The sequence below is a fragment of the Berghia stephanieae genome, chromosome 4 (genome assembly GCF_034508935.2).
Source record: "Berghia stephanieae isolate SIO BIC M18660-M18661 chromosome 4, UCSD_Bste_1.3, whole genome shotgun sequence".
In the NCBI taxonomy this organism is placed as follows: Eukaryota; Metazoa; Mollusca; class Gastropoda; order Nudibranchia; family Aeolidiidae; genus Berghia; species Berghia stephanieae.
The window spans coordinates 75679888-75698989 of NC_088363.1; the positions used below are offsets into that span (position 1 = coordinate 75679888).

The 19102-nt window shown below is 37.9% G+C and overlaps 1 protein-coding gene across 1 annotated transcript in view; it reads left to right on the plus strand.

The window, feature by feature from the left end:
- Positions 1–19102, plus strand: part of LOC144971250 (uncharacterized) — an 80448-nt gene that overhangs the window by 57481 nt on the left and 3865 nt on the right. The window lies entirely within an intron of this gene.

Consider the following 19102-nt stretch of genomic DNA (forward strand, 5'->3'; position numbering starts at 1 on the left):
TTTTTTTGTATCATAACTGTTCAAAAGGTACCGCACAATTAAGCCGACCGGAGTCGGCGTTTTAAGAAATCCAAAGTTTTGAATTAAAACCCTCTCTATGTGTAATATGAGCTCATCACGCAACGTACCAAAATCAAAAGCAAATTATTTTACACACAAAAACACCAGTTCGCCCTTCTTTTAGTCAGGATCATTATTACCAAAAAGAAACCGACCAAAGACGTTTCTGATTCGAGCACTGATACACCGTGCTTCCTTTTCTGATGTCATGTAATGAGTCTTTTCTGCCACCGTAGACGTAATTAACTAATCAGACATCATGTACAGATTATCTCCCTGTATTGTAAATAATGCAGTGTTACAGCCTATCTAGACCTCTATAACTTATGTCTAGATCTGATGGCAATGGTTTGTGCGCACGACCTTGATTTTTATTATTATTATTATTATTATTTCGATCGAATAAAGGTATAAGGCAGTTGTAACGTAGCAAATAAAATAATAAAATGTATTGTGCTTTCAGCCATGGGAAGATAAACCGGTCTTCATGATTAGACCAATACATATAAAATCTAAATAAGAACATATTATGATTTAAAAAATAAAAATCATGCTGGCTTGATTTGGGTTACTCCTTTATTGGCGGAGCGGGGGCGGGGTAGGGGGGGGGGGGGCTGCTTAGATTAACTCTACCAGCAGATTTATCTTTGCCTCAGTATTACCAATCGTCCAACGCGTTTGTTATCTTTGTTTATTCTTTTGTCGACAATTGCTCGTTTTTTAATTTTGTTCTGTTTTTTTTCTTTGTTGTTGTTGTTGTTTTTGTTATTATTACGCTATCGTGGCGATCTCCGTTTCCTACGAACTACGAAGACTTACCACATACTGCTGACTGCAAGACTACTCTACACGTCAGATCAGACAAAACGTAAAGACGAGAGAACTCATTAAATTTATAAAATTCACTACACATTGCTTTCATTGTTTGTTGTTTCCAGTAAAGTAGATGCTACATTGGTGACCCCGACGTAAAACAACTTAAGAGATAGGTATATATTATTATTATTACTATTTACCAGTTCAACTCTTCACAAGAACATAATAATAATAAACATGTCTATCGACGCCGTAGCATTGAAATTGCCCACATTCTGGACCACTTGTCCTTCAGCGTGGTTTGCACAAAGCGAGGCACAATTTGCCTTACGCGATGTAACAAGCGATGAAACAAAGTACTACTATGTAGTGGCTGCCTTAGACTCAGACACAGCAACTAGAGCCCTTGCTATTCTATCATCACCACCCAAGGAAGGTAAATATGAAATACTGAAAAACCTCCTGCTGTCTGCGTTCGGCCTTTCGGAAACAGAGAGAGCGGAATCTCTACTCAACATGAATGGTTTGGGCGACTTAAAGCCATCCGAGTTAATGGACAGGATGTTAGTGCTCCTCGGCAAACACAAGCCCTGTCTGCTCTTCAGACAGTTATTCTTAAGACAACTTCCAGCAAACATCAGACTTCCATTAGCAAACTCGTCCAATCTGGATGATTACAGGGCACTTGCCAGAGAAGCTGACAATTTTTTCTACGCTGCTCACTCAAACTCTAACTCCTTTTCAATTTCTCATACTACTTGTGAAGTTGACACACCAACCATGACCAGTGAAATAGATTCCCTCTGCTGGTACCATCAACGGTTTGGTTCAAATGCCCGTCGATGTGCACAAACATGCAAACTCTTCAATTCATTCAAGAAAAACAAGAAGAACCAGGGAAACGCCAAGCCGGGTCAACAGTAAATTCTGCTGTCGACCCGGATTCTTACTCAGCCAACGCGCCCACATCAAAAAATCTCCAACTCATCGTCGTCGATGAAAATTCAAACCGACGTTTTTTAGTAGATACTGGAGCTCAAGTATCTGTCACACCCGCCTCTGCATCAGACAAAAGCTTGGGTTCCTCTGATATCGCATTACAAGCTGCTAATGGTTCTACAATAAAAACATACGGATGCTTTGAAACTAACATACGTATTGGATCGCGTTCATTCAATGCACGACTTATCAAAGCTGATGTCAAGCGTCCCCTACTTGGAGCAGATTTTCTACGTCATCATAATCTGCTTGTGGATATTCGTGGTCGACGCCTTATCGACGCTGAAACGTTTTCGCACGTACCTTGTTCAGTAAGTTCAGTTTGCGCAAACGCCGAACTCTCACCACTCGAGCCGAACTGCAATACATTCAGAAAATTATTGAATAACTATCCAGAACTACTTCAACCAACATTTTCAACGGCAACTGTGAAACATGGCGTGCAACATTTCATCACAACCAAAGGTCGCCCAGTATTCGCACGTGCTCGTCGCCTGGCTCCAGAAAAACTCTTGTGTGCAAAAAAGGAATTTTTGGAAATGGAGAAATGGGCATAATTCAAAAATCAAAGAGCCCTTGGGCTTCCCCATTACACATGGTCCCCAAGGCTGATGGCACAATGCGTCCCTGCGGAGATTTTCGTCGACTTAACGATGCTACTATACCAGATCGATATCCTGTCCCACACATTCATGATTTTACAGCAAACTTAGACGGTAAGATCATCTTCTCGAAGATCGACCTTGTCAGAGGATACCACCAAATTCCAGTCGCTCCAGAAGACGTCCCAAAAACGGCAGTGATAACCCCTTTCGGCCTTTGGGAGTTCTTAAGAATGCCATTTGGATTAAAAAATGCAGCACAAGCATTCCAACGTTTAATGGACTCCATTTTACAAGATTTAGACTACGTATTTTGTTATTTAGACGACATTCTGGTTGCAAGTTCAACTGAGGCAGAACACATGGAACATCTCAAAATCGTATTCGAAAGACTTAGAAACCAAGGCCTCGTTATCCGTCTTGAGAAATGTCTTTTCGGTGTGAGATCTCTTAACTTCCTTGGCCATCACATCTCGCATTCTGGATCTGTCCCAACGGCGACAAAAATTGAGGCTGTTAAACAATTTCCACAACCAAAAACCATCAAGTCACTTCAAGAGTTCCTCGGGATGTTGAATTTTTACCATCGTTTCATTCCGAGACTAGCTGAAATACTTCGACCCCTATATAGTGCTTTGAAAGTCAAAAAAACAACGCCAAGCACTTACGTGGACGCAAGAAATGTTGAAAGCCTTTACTGACGGTAAAAATGCACTAAGTAACGCTACAATGTCAGCCCATCCTTGCTTGAACTCACCCCTCGCTTTAACGTCTGACGCCTCCGACCAAGCTGTGGGCGCTGTCCTTGAACAACTTAATCATCAAGGTAATTGGGAACCATTGGCATTTTTCAGCAGGCAGTTACGTAAACCTGAACAGAAATACAGTACCTTTGATAGGGAGTTGCTTGGCATTCACTTAGCCATCCGTCATTTCCGTTTCATCATTGAAGGGAGACAATTCGCTATTTTTACTGACCATAAACCATTAATCCATGCCATGTCCAAATCAACTGAACCATGGTCAGCTCGTCAACAAAGGCACTTATCTGCCATATCCGAGTTCACAACTGACATCGGACACATTTCTGGAAAAAACAACACTGTCGCAGATTGTCTCTCAAGAGCAGTTACAAACTCAGTCTCAATTGGCATCGACTATCAAGCTATGGCGGAATCCCAAGAAAATAGCATTGACATACAGGCTTACAAAACTGCATTAACAAGCCTCAAAATCGTCAAAACATCCGTTGACTCGGGTCCAGAGTTAATTTGTGACATCTCAACTGGCTACCCAAGACCTATCGTTCCTACCGACTTCAGAAGACCGGTTTTCGAAATTATTCATAATATGAGTCATCCTGGAGTTAAGGCCACAGTCAGACTTATCAGCAAGAAGTTTATCTGGCATGGTCTTAAGAAAGAAGTGTCAGCATGGGTTAAGCAATGTCACAACTGCCAATCTTCGAAAATTCAAAAACATATACGAGCACCGTTAGAAACATTCCATGTCCCAGGAAAGCGATTCTCACATATAAACATTGACCTCGTTGGACCATTACCTCAGTCAAGGGGGTTCACCCATTCCTTACTATAATTGACAGGAACACCCGATGGCCTGAGGCAATACCGTTACAAACCACAACAACAGAAGAATGTGCAAAAGCCCTGATCTCCAATTGGATCTCGCGGTTTGGTATTCCTGTTGATATAACTTCTGACAGGGGCTCACAATTTACATCCACGCTATGGAAACAGATGGCCAGTCAACTTGGTGTGCAGATTCATCACACAACTGCGTATCACCCTCAGTCCAACGGCATGATTGAACGGTTTCATCGGTCCTTGAAATCATCCCTCAAAGCTCGTCTAATAACTCCAAATTGGGTGGATGAGCTACCTTGGGTTCTGCTTGGTTTAAGAACTGCACCTAAGGATGATATCGGTCATTCTTCAGCTGAATTAGTATACGGAGAACCTTTAACAATCCCTGGAGAGTTTATACCTGACCATCCTTCAGACTTCCACGCTAAAGACTTTTTGGCAACCTTTCGGCAAAACGTGTCCCTTCATTCACCACGGCCAACACATCATCACGGCTATCATCAAACAAATTTACCCAAGAACTTGATGTCAGCGAAATATGTTTACATCCGTGTTGACACCCACCGAGGACCCCTTCAGAAGCCGTATACAGGTCCCTATGTTGTCATAACCCCTGGAGATAAACAATTCCTGATCGATGTTGGTGGCAAAGCAGAACGGATTTCGATCGACCGACTTAAAGCTGCATTTGTCGATTCTACGCAACCAGTTTCCCTTGCCACCCCACCTCGTCGTGGACGCCCACCGAATACGAACAGAAACATACAAAACTCCCGTACTGCTTCTGATGATACTAACGTAGTGCCTACTAAGAAGCTATCTCGCTCAGGACGTACCATTAAACGACCTCGGTACTACAAAGATGACTAGTCCGTGTTTGGGGGGGCATGTGTGGCGATCTCCGTTTCCTACGAACTACGAAGACTTACCACATACTGCTGACTGCAAGACTACTCTACACGTCAGATCAGACAAAAACGTAAACACGAGAGAACTCATTAAATTTATAAAATTCACTACACATTGCTTTCATTGTTTGTTGTTTCCAGTAAAGTAGATGCTACACTATCGTTTTTTTTAAAGACATGACAACATGACATGGCATGACATATAACACTGAAGCATTAAAAAGGCAGTTTGAACTCCTTTGCTATCTGGTTAAGTCTACTAATTGATAAGAGCTGAAATAAAAAATACCATTGCGCCAAGGAAACCAATGTACTTTATACTTTTCTATTTTAAAAATTTCCTCAGAATATTTTGTTTATATTCTCAACAATCGATGTTTTAAAAAAAAATTTCTTCATATTTAATTTATTTTCCATTCAGATTTCTCTTAAATGCCATTCCTAATTTGAAGAATCATGTGTGGAAAACTAAAAATGATAAAGTAGAATACAAAGAAAAATAAAGGAAGAGTCTATAATCGAGAATTATTTTTTCATCCAATTCACGATAAACCAAAAACCCAAATAGATACTTGTCTACAAGAACCCAACAATACTTTTCAGTGAACAGATTTTGATGAAGAAAAGAGCTCCCAATTTCCTAGAGATCTTTGGAGAATTATGTATGGTGTCAATTGAATAGACTATATTATTGTAGGCATCCCATTTGTCTTCCAATTTAAATCCAAAGCACGTCAGAGAGAGCCTTGGGCTCAATTCCCTCTACAGGATTTAATTGGCTATAATCTGCGATCCAGTCTGGTACGGCTGATTTATTAGAGGACAAGACACTGCTCTTCATTTTGTATCTTAGTCATGAACTGATTATGATGAGCGAGGCAGGCCGTGGACTTAGTCGTGACCATCTTAGAATGAAGCGGAAGAAAAATTTGTTGTTTACTTCGCGCCCCCCCCCCCCCCCCCCACAAGAACGTTCTTATCACGCAGGAAGCTGTTGATGAAGGGGAATATATATATATATAATATTAACTGAAAACAGCATGACCAGAAATAACTGCTAATCTGCGTTATTCACTTGGACAAACGGATACCACAGAGGCCTTATAAAGCGTTTAATTAACACGCAAAATAATGCGTTTTGAATATTGTTGATATCCAGAATTAGCCTAGCGAGTCATTTTTTTCCGTTTTCACTAAGAATTTCATTGATCGCGAGTTCATCTCGGTGAAATGATATTATTTGGATAGAGAATACATTGAATTAGCAGCTGGAATTTTTCTTATAATATATTAAATGGCGTAATATATATACTCGTGATGCCTTTGAAGTTCTAAAGTCTGGAATATGATTGGTTATGGTATATATATATATATATATATATATATATATATATATATATATATAAAATATATATGTATATATGTATGTGTAGAATGATATATAGTAAACATTTGAATTAGCAGCTGGAGTTTTTCTTATATATTAAATGGTGTGATCAAGTGATCTACGTTACTCTACGAGTAGGTCAAAAACAGAAAAGAATTAGGTTTGAATTAATTTTAGTCCTTCCCCCGGGGGTGTAATTATCAACTATTACACCGATTAGTTGAGTCCCATGGCTTTAAGAATCTCTTTATCTATTCAAATTAGCTCTTCATCTGACATAATTCTTTAGGATATCAATACCCAATTCTCCTTGAGTGGAGAATATTTTTTTTATAATATTGTTGTCATAATATAACCAGTAGTCCAGAGTTAATTTGTGACATCTCAACTGGCTACCCAAGACCTATCGTTCCTACCGACTTCAGAAGACCGGTTTTCGAAATTATTCATAATATGAGTCATCCTGGAGTTTAAGGCCACAGTCAGACTTATCAGCAAGAAGTTTATCTGGCATGGTCTTAAGAAAGAAGTGTCAGCATGGGTTAAGCAATGTCACAACTGCCAATCTTCGAAAATTCAAAAACATATACGAGCACCGTTAGAAACATTCCATGTCCCAGGAAAGCGATTCTCACATATAAACATTGACCTCGTTGGACCATTACCTCAGTCAAGGGGGTTCACCCATCTCCTTACTATAATTGACAGGAACACCCGATGGCCTGAGGCAATACCGTTACAAACCACAACAACAGAAGAATGTGCAAAAGCCCTGATCTCCAATTGGATCTCGCGGTTTGGTATTCCTGTTGATATAACTTCTGACAGGGGCTCACAATTTACATCCACGCTATGGAAACAGATGGCCAGTCAACTTGGTGTGCAGATTCATCACACAACTGCGTATCACCCTCAGTCCAACGGCATGATTGAACGGTTTCATCGGTCCTTGAAATCATCCCTCAAAGCTCGTCTAATAACTCCAAATTGGGTGGATGAGCTACCTTGGGTTCTGCTTGGTTTAAGAACTGCACCTAAGGATGATATCGGTCATTCTTCAGCTGAATTAGTATACGGAGAACCTTTAACAATCCCTGGAGAGTTTATACCTGACCATCCTTCAGACTTCCACGCTAAAGACTTTTTGGCAACCTTTCGGCAAAACGTGTCCCTTCATTCACCACGGCCAACACATCATCACGGCTATCATCAAACAAATTTACCCAAGAACTTGATGTCAGCGAAATATGTTTACATCCGTGTTGACACCCACCGAGGACCCCTTCAGAAGCCGTATACAGGTCCCTATGTTGTCATAACCCCTGGAGATAAACAATTCCTGATCGATGTGGTGGCAAAGCAGAACGGATTTCGATCGACCGACTTAAAGCTGCATTTGTCGATTCTACGCAACCAGTTTCCCTTGCCACCCCACCTCGTCGTGGACGCCCACCGAATACGAACAGAAACATACAAAACTCCCGTACTGCTTCTGATGATACTAACGTAGTGCCTACTAAGAAGCTATCTCGCTCAGGACGTACCATTAAACGACCTCGGTACTACAAAGATGACTAGTCCGTGTTTGGGGGGGCATGTGTGGCGATCTCCGTTTCCTACGAACTACGAAGACTTACCACATACTGCTGACTGCAAGACTACTCTACACGTCAGATCAGACAAAAACGTAAACACGAGAGAACTCATTAAATTTATAAAATTCACTACACATTGCTTTCATTGTTTGTTGTTTCCAGTAAAGTAGATGCTACACTATCGTTTTTTTTTAAAGACATGACAACATGACATGGCATGACATATAACACTGAAGCATTAAAAAGGCAGTTTGAACTCCTTTGCTATCTGGTTAAGTCTACTAATTGATAAGAGCTGAAATAAAAAATACCATTGCGCCAAGGAAACCAATGTACTTTATACTTTTCTATTTTAAAAATTTCCTCAGAAATTTTGTTTATATTCTCAACAATCGATGTTTTAAAAAAAAATTTCTTCATATTTAATTTATTTTCCATTCAGATTTCTCTTAAATGCCATTCCTAATTTGAAGAATCATGTGTGGAAAACTAAAAATGATAAAGTAGAATACAAAGAAAAAATAAAGGAAGAGTCTATAATCGAGAATTATTTTTTCATCCAATTCACGATAAACCAAAAACCCAAATAGATACTTGTCTACAAGAACCCAACAATACTTTTCAGTGAAAGATTTTGATGAAGAAAAGAGCTCCCAATTTCCTAGAGATCTTTGGAGAATTATGTATGGTGTCAATTGAATAGACTATATTATTGTAGGCATCCCATTTGTCTTCCAATTTAAATCCAAAGCACGTCAGAGAGAGCCTTGGGCTCAATTCCCTCTACAGGATTTAATTGGCTATAATCTGCGATCCAGTCTGGTACGGCTGATTTATTAGAGGACAAGACACTGCTCTTCATTTTGTATCTTAGTCATGAACTGATTATGATGAGCGAGGCAGGCCGTGGACTTAGTCGTGACCATCTTAGAATGAAGCGAAGAAAAATTTGTTGTTTACTTCGCGCCCCCCCCCCCCCCCACAAGAACGTTCTTATCACGCGAAGCTGTCTGATGAAGAGAATAATATATATATAATATTAACTAAAAAACAGCATGACCGAAAAAACGCAAATTTCGGGGTTTCATTGGAAACAAACGGATACCAAAGGGGCCTTTTAAAAAGGGGTTTTAATTTTAACACAAAAAAAAATAATGCGTTTGAATATTTTGATACCCAGTTTTTGTTTTTGCGAGCCCTTTTTTTTCCTTTTTTTCACTAAAAATTTTCATTGATCGCGGTTCATCTGGTGAAATAAAATTTTTTTTTGGAAAAGGGGAATACATTAAATTTAGCAGCGGGAAATTTTTTCTTTTTAATATATTAAAGGGCGTAATAAAATTTTACTCGTGATCCCTTTTTAAAGTTTAAATTTTGGATATGTTTGGGTTATGGTATATTTTACTTTTTAAAAATTTATATATATATATATAAAATTTTATATAATATAATTTATGAATTTTAAGTATGTGTAGAATGAATATAGAAAACTTTTTGAATTAGACCCGGATTTTTTTTTATATATTAAATGGTGTGATCAATTGATCTACTTACTCTACGGGGTAGGCCCAAAAACAGAAAAGAAAAAGGTTTAATTAAATTTTAGCCCTTCCCCCGGGGGGGTTTGAAAATTATAAAAACTTTTTACAGATTAGGGGAGCCCCCGGTTTTAAAGAATCTCTTTATCTATTAAATTTTTAGCCATTTGGATTAAAAAATGCAGCACAAGCATTCCAACGTTTAATGGACTCCATTTTACAAGATTTAGACTACGTATTTTGTTATTTAGACGACATTCTGGTTGCAAGTTCAACTGAGGCAGAACACATGGAACATCTCAAAATCGTATTCGAAAGACTTAGAAACCAAGGCCTCGTTATCCGTCTTGAGAAATGTCTTTTCGGTGTGAGATCTCTTAACTTCCTTGGCCATCACATCTCGCATTCTGGATCTGTCCCAACGGCGACAAAAATTGAGGCTGTTAAACAATTTCCACAACCAAAAACCATCAAGTCACTTCAAGAGTTCCTCGGGATGTTGAATTTTTACCATCGTTTCATTCCGAGACTAGCTGAAATACTTCGACCCCTATATAGTGCTTTGAAAGTCAAAAAAACAACGCCAAGCACTTACGTGGACGCAAGAAATGTTGAAAGCCTTTACTGACGGTAAAAATGCACTAAGTAACGCTACAATGTCAGCCCATCCTTGCTTGAACTCACCCCTCGCTTTAACGTCTGACGCCTCCGACCAAGCTGTGGGCGCTGTCCTTGAACAACTTAATCATCAAGGTAATTGGGAACCATTGGCATTTTTCAGCAGGCAGTTACGTAAACCTGAACAGAAATACAGTACCTTTGATAGGGAGTTGCTTGGCATTCACTTAGCCATCCGTCATTTCCGTTTCATCATTGAAGGGAGACAATTCGCTATTTTTACTGACCATAAACCATTAATCCATGCCATGTCCAAATCAACTGAACCATGGTCAGCTCGTCAACAAAGGCACTTATCTGCCATATCCGAGTTCACAACTGACATCGGACACATTTCTGGAAAAAACAACACTGTCGCAGATTGTCTCTCAAGAGCAGTTACAAACTCAGTCTCAATTGGCATCGACTATCAAGCTATGGCGGAATCCCAAGAAAATAGCATTGACATACAGGCTTACAAAACTGCATTAACAAGCCTCAAAATCGTCAAAACATCCGTTGACTCGGGTCCAGAGTTAATTTGTGACATCTCAACTGGCTACCCAAGACCTATCGTTCCTACCGACTTCAGAAGACCGGTTTTCGAAATTATTCATAATATGAGTCATCCTGGAGTTAAGGCCACAGTCAGACTTATCAGCAAGAAGTTTATCTGGCATGGTCTTAAGAAAGAAGTGTCAGCATGGGTTAAGCAATGTCACAACTGCCAATCTTCGAAAATTCAAAAACATATACGAGCACCGTTAGAAACATTCCATGTCCCAGGAAAGCGATTCTCACATATAAACATTGACCTCGTTGGACCATTACCTCAGTCAAGGGGGTTCACCCATCTCCTTACTATAATTGACAGGAACACCCGATGGCCTGAGGCAATACCGTTACAAACCACAACAACAGAAGAATGTGCAAAAGCCCTGATCTCCAATTGGATCTCGCGGTTTGGTATTCCTGTTGATATAACTTCTGACAGGGGCTCACAATTTACATCCACGCTATGGAAACAGATGGCCAGTCAACTTGGTGTGCAGATTCATCACACAACTGCGTATCACCCTCAGTCCAACGGCATGATTGAACGGTTTCATCGGTCCTTGAAATCATCCCTCAAAGCTCGTCTAATAACTCCAAATTGGGTGGATGAGCTACCTTGGGTTCTGCTTGGTTTAAGAACTGCACCTAAGGATGATATCGGTCATTCTTCAGCTGAATTAGTATACGGAGAACCTTTAACAATCCCTGGAGAGTTTATACCTGACCATCCTTCAGACTTCCACGCTAAAGACTTTTTGGCAACCTTTCGGCAAAACGTGTCCCTTCATTCACCACGGCCAACACATCATCACGGCTATCATCAAACAAATTTACCCAAGAACTTGATGTCAGCGAAATATGTTTACATCCGTGTTGACACCCACCGAGGACCCCTTCAGAAGCCGTATACAGGTCCCTATGTTGTCATAACCCCTGGAGATAAACAATTCCTGATCGATGTTGGTGGCAAAGCAGAACGGATTTCGATCGACCGACTTAAAGCTGCATTTGTCGATTCTACGCAACCAGTTTCCCTTGCCACCCCACCTCGTCGTGGACGCCCACCGAATACGAACAGAAACATACAAAACTCCCGTACTGCTTCTGATGATACTAACGTAGTGCCTACTAAGAAGCTATCTCGCTCAGGACGTACCATTAAACGACCTCGGTACTACAAAGATGACTAGTCCGTGTTTGGGGGGCATGTGTGGCGATCTCCGTTTCCTACGAACTACGAAGACTTACCACATACTGCTGACTGCAAGACTACTCTACACGTCAGATCAGACAAAAACGTAAACACGAGAGAACTCATTAAATTTATAAAATTCACTACACATTGCTTTCATTGTTTGTTGTTTCCAGTAAAGTAGATGCTACACTATCGTTTTTTTTAAAGACATGACAACATGACATGGCATGACATATAACACTGAAGCATTAAAAAGGCAGTTTGAACTCCTTTGCTATCTGGTTAAGTCTACTAATTGATAAGAGCTGAAATAAAAAATACCATTGCGCCAAGGAAACCAATGTACTTTATACTTTTCTATTTTAAAAATTTCCTCAGAATATTTTGTTTATATTCTCAACAATCGATGTTTTAAAAAAAAATTTCTTCATATTTAATTTATTTTCCATTCAGATTTCTCTTAAATGCCATTCCTAATTTGAAGAATCATGTGTGGAAAACTAAAAATGATAAAGTAGAATACAAAGAAAAATAAAGGAAGAGTCTATAATCGAGAATTATTTTTTCATCCAATTCACGATAAACCAAAAACCCAAATAGATACTTGTCTACAAGAACCCAACAATACTTTTCAGTGAACAGATTTTGATGAAGAAAAGAGCTCCCAATTTCCTAGAGATCTTTGGAGAATTATGTATGGTGTCAATTGAATAGACTATATTATTGTAGGCATCCCATTTGTCTTCCAATTTAAATCCAAAGCACGTCAGAGAGAGCCTTGGGCTCAATTCCCTCTACAGGATTTAATTGGCTATAATCTGCGATCCAGTCTGGTACGGCTGATTTATTAGAGGACAAGACACTGCTCTTCATTTTGTATCTTAGTCATGAACTGATTATGATGAGCGAGGCAGGCCGTGGACTTAGTCGTGACCATCTTAGAATGAAGCGGAAGAAAAATTTGTTGTTTACTTCGCGCCCCCCCCCCCCCCCCCCACAAGAACGTTCTTATCACGCAGGAAGCTGTCTGATGAAGAGAATATAAATATAAATATATATATAATATTAACTGAAAACAGCATGACCAGAAATAACTGGTAATCTGCGTTATTCACTTGGACTAACGGATACCACAGAGGCCTTATAAAGCGTTTAATTAACACGCAAAATAATGCGTTTTGAATATTGTTGATATCCAGAATTAGCCTAGCGAGTCATTTTTTTCCGTTTTCACTAAGAATTTCATTGATCGCGAGTTCATCTCGGTGAAATGATATTATTTGGATAGAGAATACATTGAATTAGCAGCTGGAATTTTTCTTATAATATATTAAATGGCGTAATATATATACTCGTGATGCCTTTGAAGTTCTAAAGTCTGGAATATGATTGGTTATGGTATATATATATATATATATATATATATATATATATATATATATATATATATATGTATATATGTATGTGTAGAATGATATATAGTAAACATTTGAATTAGCAGCTGGAGTTTTTCTTATATATTAAATGGTGTGATCAAGTGATCTACGTTACTCTACGAGTAGGTCAAAAACAGAAAAGAATTAGGTTTGAATTAATTTTAGTCCTTCCCCCGGGGGTGTAATTATCAACTATTACACCGATTAGTTGAGTCCCATGGCTTTAAGAATCTCTTTATCTATTCAAATTAGCTCTTCATCTGACATAATTCTTTAGGATATCAATACCCAATTCTCCTTGAGTGGAGAATATTTTTTTTATAATATTGTTGTCATAATATAACCAGTAGTCCAGAGTTAATTTGTGACATCTCAACTGGCTACCCAAGACCTATCGTTCCTACCGACTTCAGAAGACCGGTTTTCGAAATTATTCATAATATGAGTCATCCTGGAGTTAAGGCCACAGTCAGACTTATCAGCAAGAAGTTATCTGGCATGGTCTTAAGAAAGAAGTGTCAGCATGGGTTAAGCAATGTCACAACTGCCAATCTTCGAAAATTCAAAAACATATACGAGCACCGTTAGAAACATTCCATGTCCCAGGAAAGCGATTCTCACATATAAACATTGACCTCGTTGGACCATTACCTCAGTCAAGGGGGTTCACCCATCTCCTTACTATAATTGACAGGAACACCCGATGGCCTGAGGCAATACCGTTACAAACCACAACAACAGAAGAATGTGCAAAAGCCCTGATCTCCAATTGGATCTCGCGGTTTGGTATTCCTGTTGATATAACTTCTGACAGGGGCTCACAATTTACATCCACGCTATGGAAACAGATGGCCAGTCAACTTGGTGTGCAGATTCATCACACAACTGCGTATCACCCTCAGTCCAACGGCATGATTGAACGGTTTCATCGGTCCTTGAAATCATCCCTCAAAGCTCGTCTAATAACTCCAAATTGGGTGGATGAGCTACCTTGGGTTCTGCTTGGTTTAAGAACTGCACCTAAGGATGATATCGGTCATTCTTCAGCTGAATTAGTATACGGAGAACCTTTAACAATCCCTGGAGAGTTTATACCTGACCATCCTTCAGACTTCCACGCTAAAGACTTTTTGGCAACCTTTCGGCAAAACGTGTCCCTTCATTCACCACGGCCAACACATCATCACGGCTATCATCAAACAAATTTACCCAAGAACTTGATGTCAGCGAAATATGTTTACATCCGTGTTGACACCCACCGAGGACCCCTTCAGAAGCCGTATACAGGTCCCTATGTTGTCATAACCCCTGGAGATAAACAATTCCTGATCGATGTTGGTGGCAAAGCAGAACGGATTTCGATCGACCGACTTAAAGCTGCATTTGTCGATTCTACGCAACCAGTTTCCCTTGCCACCCCACCTCGTCGTGGACGCCCACCGAATACGAACAGAAACATACAAAACTCCCGTACTGCTTCTGATGATACTAACGTAGTGCCTACTAAGAAGCTATCTCGCTCAGGACGTACCATTAAACGACCTCGGTACTACAAAGATGACTAGTCCGTGTTTGGGGGGGCATGTGTGGCGATCTCCGTTTCCTACGAACTACGAAGACTTACCACATACTGCTGACTGCAAGACTACTCTACACGTCAGATCAGACAAAAACGTAAACACGAGAGAACTCATTAAATTTATAAAATTCACTACACATTGCTTTCATTGTTTGTTGTTTCCAGTAAAGTAGATGCTACACTATCGTTTTTTTTAAAGACATGACAACATGACATGGCATGACATATAACACTGAAGCATTAAAAAGGCAGTTTGAACTCCTTTGCTATCTGGTTAAGTCTACTAATTGATAAGAGCTGAAATAAAAAATACCATTGCGCCAAGGAAACCAATGTACTTTATACTTTTCTATTTTAAAAATTTCCTCAGAATATTTTGTTTATATTCTCAACAATCGATGTTTTAAAAAAAAATTTCTTCATATTTAATTTATTTTCCATTCAGATTTCTCTTAAATGCCATTCCTAATTTGAAGAATCATGTGTGGAAAACTAAAAATGATAAAGTAGAATACAAAGAAAAATAAAGGAAGAGTCTATAATCGAGAATTATTTTTTCATCCAATTCACGATAAACCAAAAACCCAAATAGATACTAGTCTACAAGAACCCAACAATACTTTTCAGTGAACAGATTTTGATGAAGAAAAGAGCTCCCAATTTCCTAGAGATCTTTGGAGAATTATGTATGGTGTCAATTGAATAGACTATATTATTGTAGGCATCCCATTTGTCTTCCAATTTAAATCCAAAGCACGTCAGAGAGAGCCTTGGGCTCAATTCCCTCTACAGGATTTAATTGGCTATAATCTGCGATCCAGTCTGGTACGGCTGATTTATTAGAGGACAAGACACTGCTCTTCATTTTGTATCTTAGTCATGAACTGATTATGATGAGCGAGGCAGGCCGTGGACTTAGTCGTGACCATCTTAGAATGAAGCGGAAGAAAAATTTGTTGTTTACTTCGCGCCCCCCCCCCCCCCCCCACAAGAACGTTCTTATCACGCAGGAAGCTGTCTGATGAAGAGAATATATTATATATATATATATATATATTAATATATTATTATAATACTGAAACAGCTGACCAGAAATAACTGCTAATCTGCGTTGTTCACTTGGACAAACGGATACCACAGAGGCCTTATAAAGCGTTTAATTAACACGCAAAATAATGCGTTTTGAATATTGTTGATATCCAGAATTAGCCTAGCGAGTCATTTTTTCCGTTTTCACTAAGAATTTCATTGATCGCGAGTTCATCTCGGTGAAATGATATTATTTGGATAGAGAATACATTGAATTAGCAGCTGGAATTTTTCTTATAATATATTAAATGGCGTAATATATACACTCGTGATGCCTTTGAAGTTCTAAAGTCTGGTATATGATTGGTTATGGTAAATATATATATATATATATATATATATATATATATATATATATATATATATATATATATGTATATATGTATGTGTAGAATGATATATAGTAAACATTTGAATTAGCAGCGGAGTTTTTCTTATATATTAAATGGTGTGATCAAGTGATCTACGTTACTCTACGAGTAGGTCAAAAACAGAAAAGAATTAGGTTTGAATTAATTTTAGTCCTTCCCCCGGGGGTGTAATTATCAACTATTACACCGATTAGTTGAGTCCCATGGCTTTAAGAATCTCTTTATCAATTCAAATAAGCTCTTCATCTGACATAATTCTTTGGGATATCAATACCCAAATCTCTTTGAGGGGAGAATATTTTTTTATAATATTGTTGTCATAATATAACCATAGTCTGATGAAATGATCACGTTAAAAAAGATTATAGAAAAGAAATCTAGTATTCCTCTCTTCCTTGATTTGATTATCAAAGCAGATCGTTAAAGAATTTATTGATCGTTTCGTGATAACAATTGGTGACTATCTTTCTTATCCCGACATTGATCTAAACTCATTCTTACATAATGAATAGACCAATAATATTAATTGGGGTGAGCCTTTATTCATATGATAGATACAATAATAACCGCATATTAAACATCTTAGTGGTGCCTTTGAAGTTCTAAAGTCTGGTATGGTATACGATAGGTTATGGCTTATATATATATATATATATATATATATATATATATATATATATATATATATATATATATATATTGTCAATTTTGCTCTAGGTCACTATCTGTCTGTGCATCCCAAGTTAGTTTCAGACATCATTTTACTTGATTAGATGGCTTTCATGAAAAGGAAAAGAATTAGTTAATCTATTTTGTATCATCTGCCCTCTTTAATTCACATTGAAATGTTACGTTTTCAATAGAAAAGGGAGCTCTTAAATCAAGATAAGATAACGTAATATATGATTAAATATGCTTTAATTTTTTCCCTTTAAAGACATTTATATAAATTATGATATTTATTAATGGATATATCGTTGCTTTTAGAAAATATTTTCTTCTTGTTATAATTCTTCTTGTTATCAAACCATCGCATTTCAATTCAAAGATTCTATTTCGGATATCCTTCATTTTCTGTAAGCATCAATCATTCTTTTCGCCATTCTTTTCATGTAATAAATGGAATGAGTAAGCTAAGTTTTACCGGACTTAAATCATTAATACCGGTTGTTGATTTTGGCCAAAATGAAGGGAGTATTGTTTATAAAGATATCTATCCAATTCTATTAGAGTTAGTGACACAAGAAATACCTCGATTAAGACTTGGTTCAGCTAGTAATCGAATACACATTATTCCACCCCTCTCATTGGAAAACCCTATCATTTCTTAGTAAATACGTAATCGTTTAATAATGCTTTGAGCGCGTTGAATAAACAATTTATTCAACTATTTGAGAATATTTTCGCATATTTTATTGGTGTGAATAACACACGCTCTTAGTGTTTTTGGGCACGATAAAAATAACGCGTTTAATAAATACAAAGAAATGAAAGAATTGTATAATAATCTTCTAATAACGCACACCCACAGTCTAACTTTAAATTGCGTTTCGTTTGTATTCCGGTGAGGATTTTTGAATTGCCAACACCAAAATTTGGAACACTCCACGTGCCAACTTGTCTTACAAAACTTCCTGTCAACGAAAAAATTATATTATCCAAATCTTATTTCATCAGTGTAAAATATGCCCACGAACACCTTTTAAAGTTTCTATAACGATTTCAAAACGTAATAAACTTTTTTCCATGTCTTCTTAAAATATCCTTTAAACGCTCCTTGTTTTAGCATCACGTGATCTTACGTTCATTAGTAGAAGATTTAGCAATCGTACAGGCCTGTTTAGAAATGTGATATGAAATAATTTGTTGCACCTGATTTAAAAATGACGATATCATGTACACCTCAGAAATTAGTGATTAACTCTGAAGGGCGTTTGTGTAATTTTGTTTATTGGGGAAGAATGTGCCTGTATGTTTATGTATGTGTGTGTGTGTGTGTGTATGTGTATGTGTGTGTATGCGGGTGTGTGGGTGGATGGGTGGTTGGGGGGGGGGGGATGATCAATATGCAAGAGCTTTGAAACGGCGTATCGGCTAAAAATGTGAGTTTTTCGATTTATAATATCGAATGCTCTAATCTAAATCATCGAGCATCTATTAGAAACATCAAGACTAGGTACCTACCAACTAATATATATGATATATAATATATATAATCTATACCATTATATATATATATATATATATATATATATATATATATATATATATATATATATACTGCTATATCCTTGCAAAGTTCAAATTATATATGATTTAATTCGTGCCAAAATGTTTTCCAAGCCCTCCTTGATTCAATCAGTCCCGATGTGTCAGTGCAATGCGTCATTGCATGGGCCATTTCGCCCACACCAGGTTTTCCTTTTTAAGTCAATAGCCTGAAATAAGTGCCGAATGTCTCCCGTGGAGGAAGTGTAAACATCCCAAAAGCCATTGGAGAATACACAACGAATGATTCAGATTTACTTGATTGGAATCGATTTATAAATCATATTAACTACCTTTTTAATCATTCGAGGATCTCTTATTGCTCAAAGAAAATCATACAAAACTGTGGAGAATATATAAAACATATATATTCCTATTAATTAGATATTTGAGACAGTTTAAGTGAATCAATAACTTAACTAAAAGACAATATTGAATACACG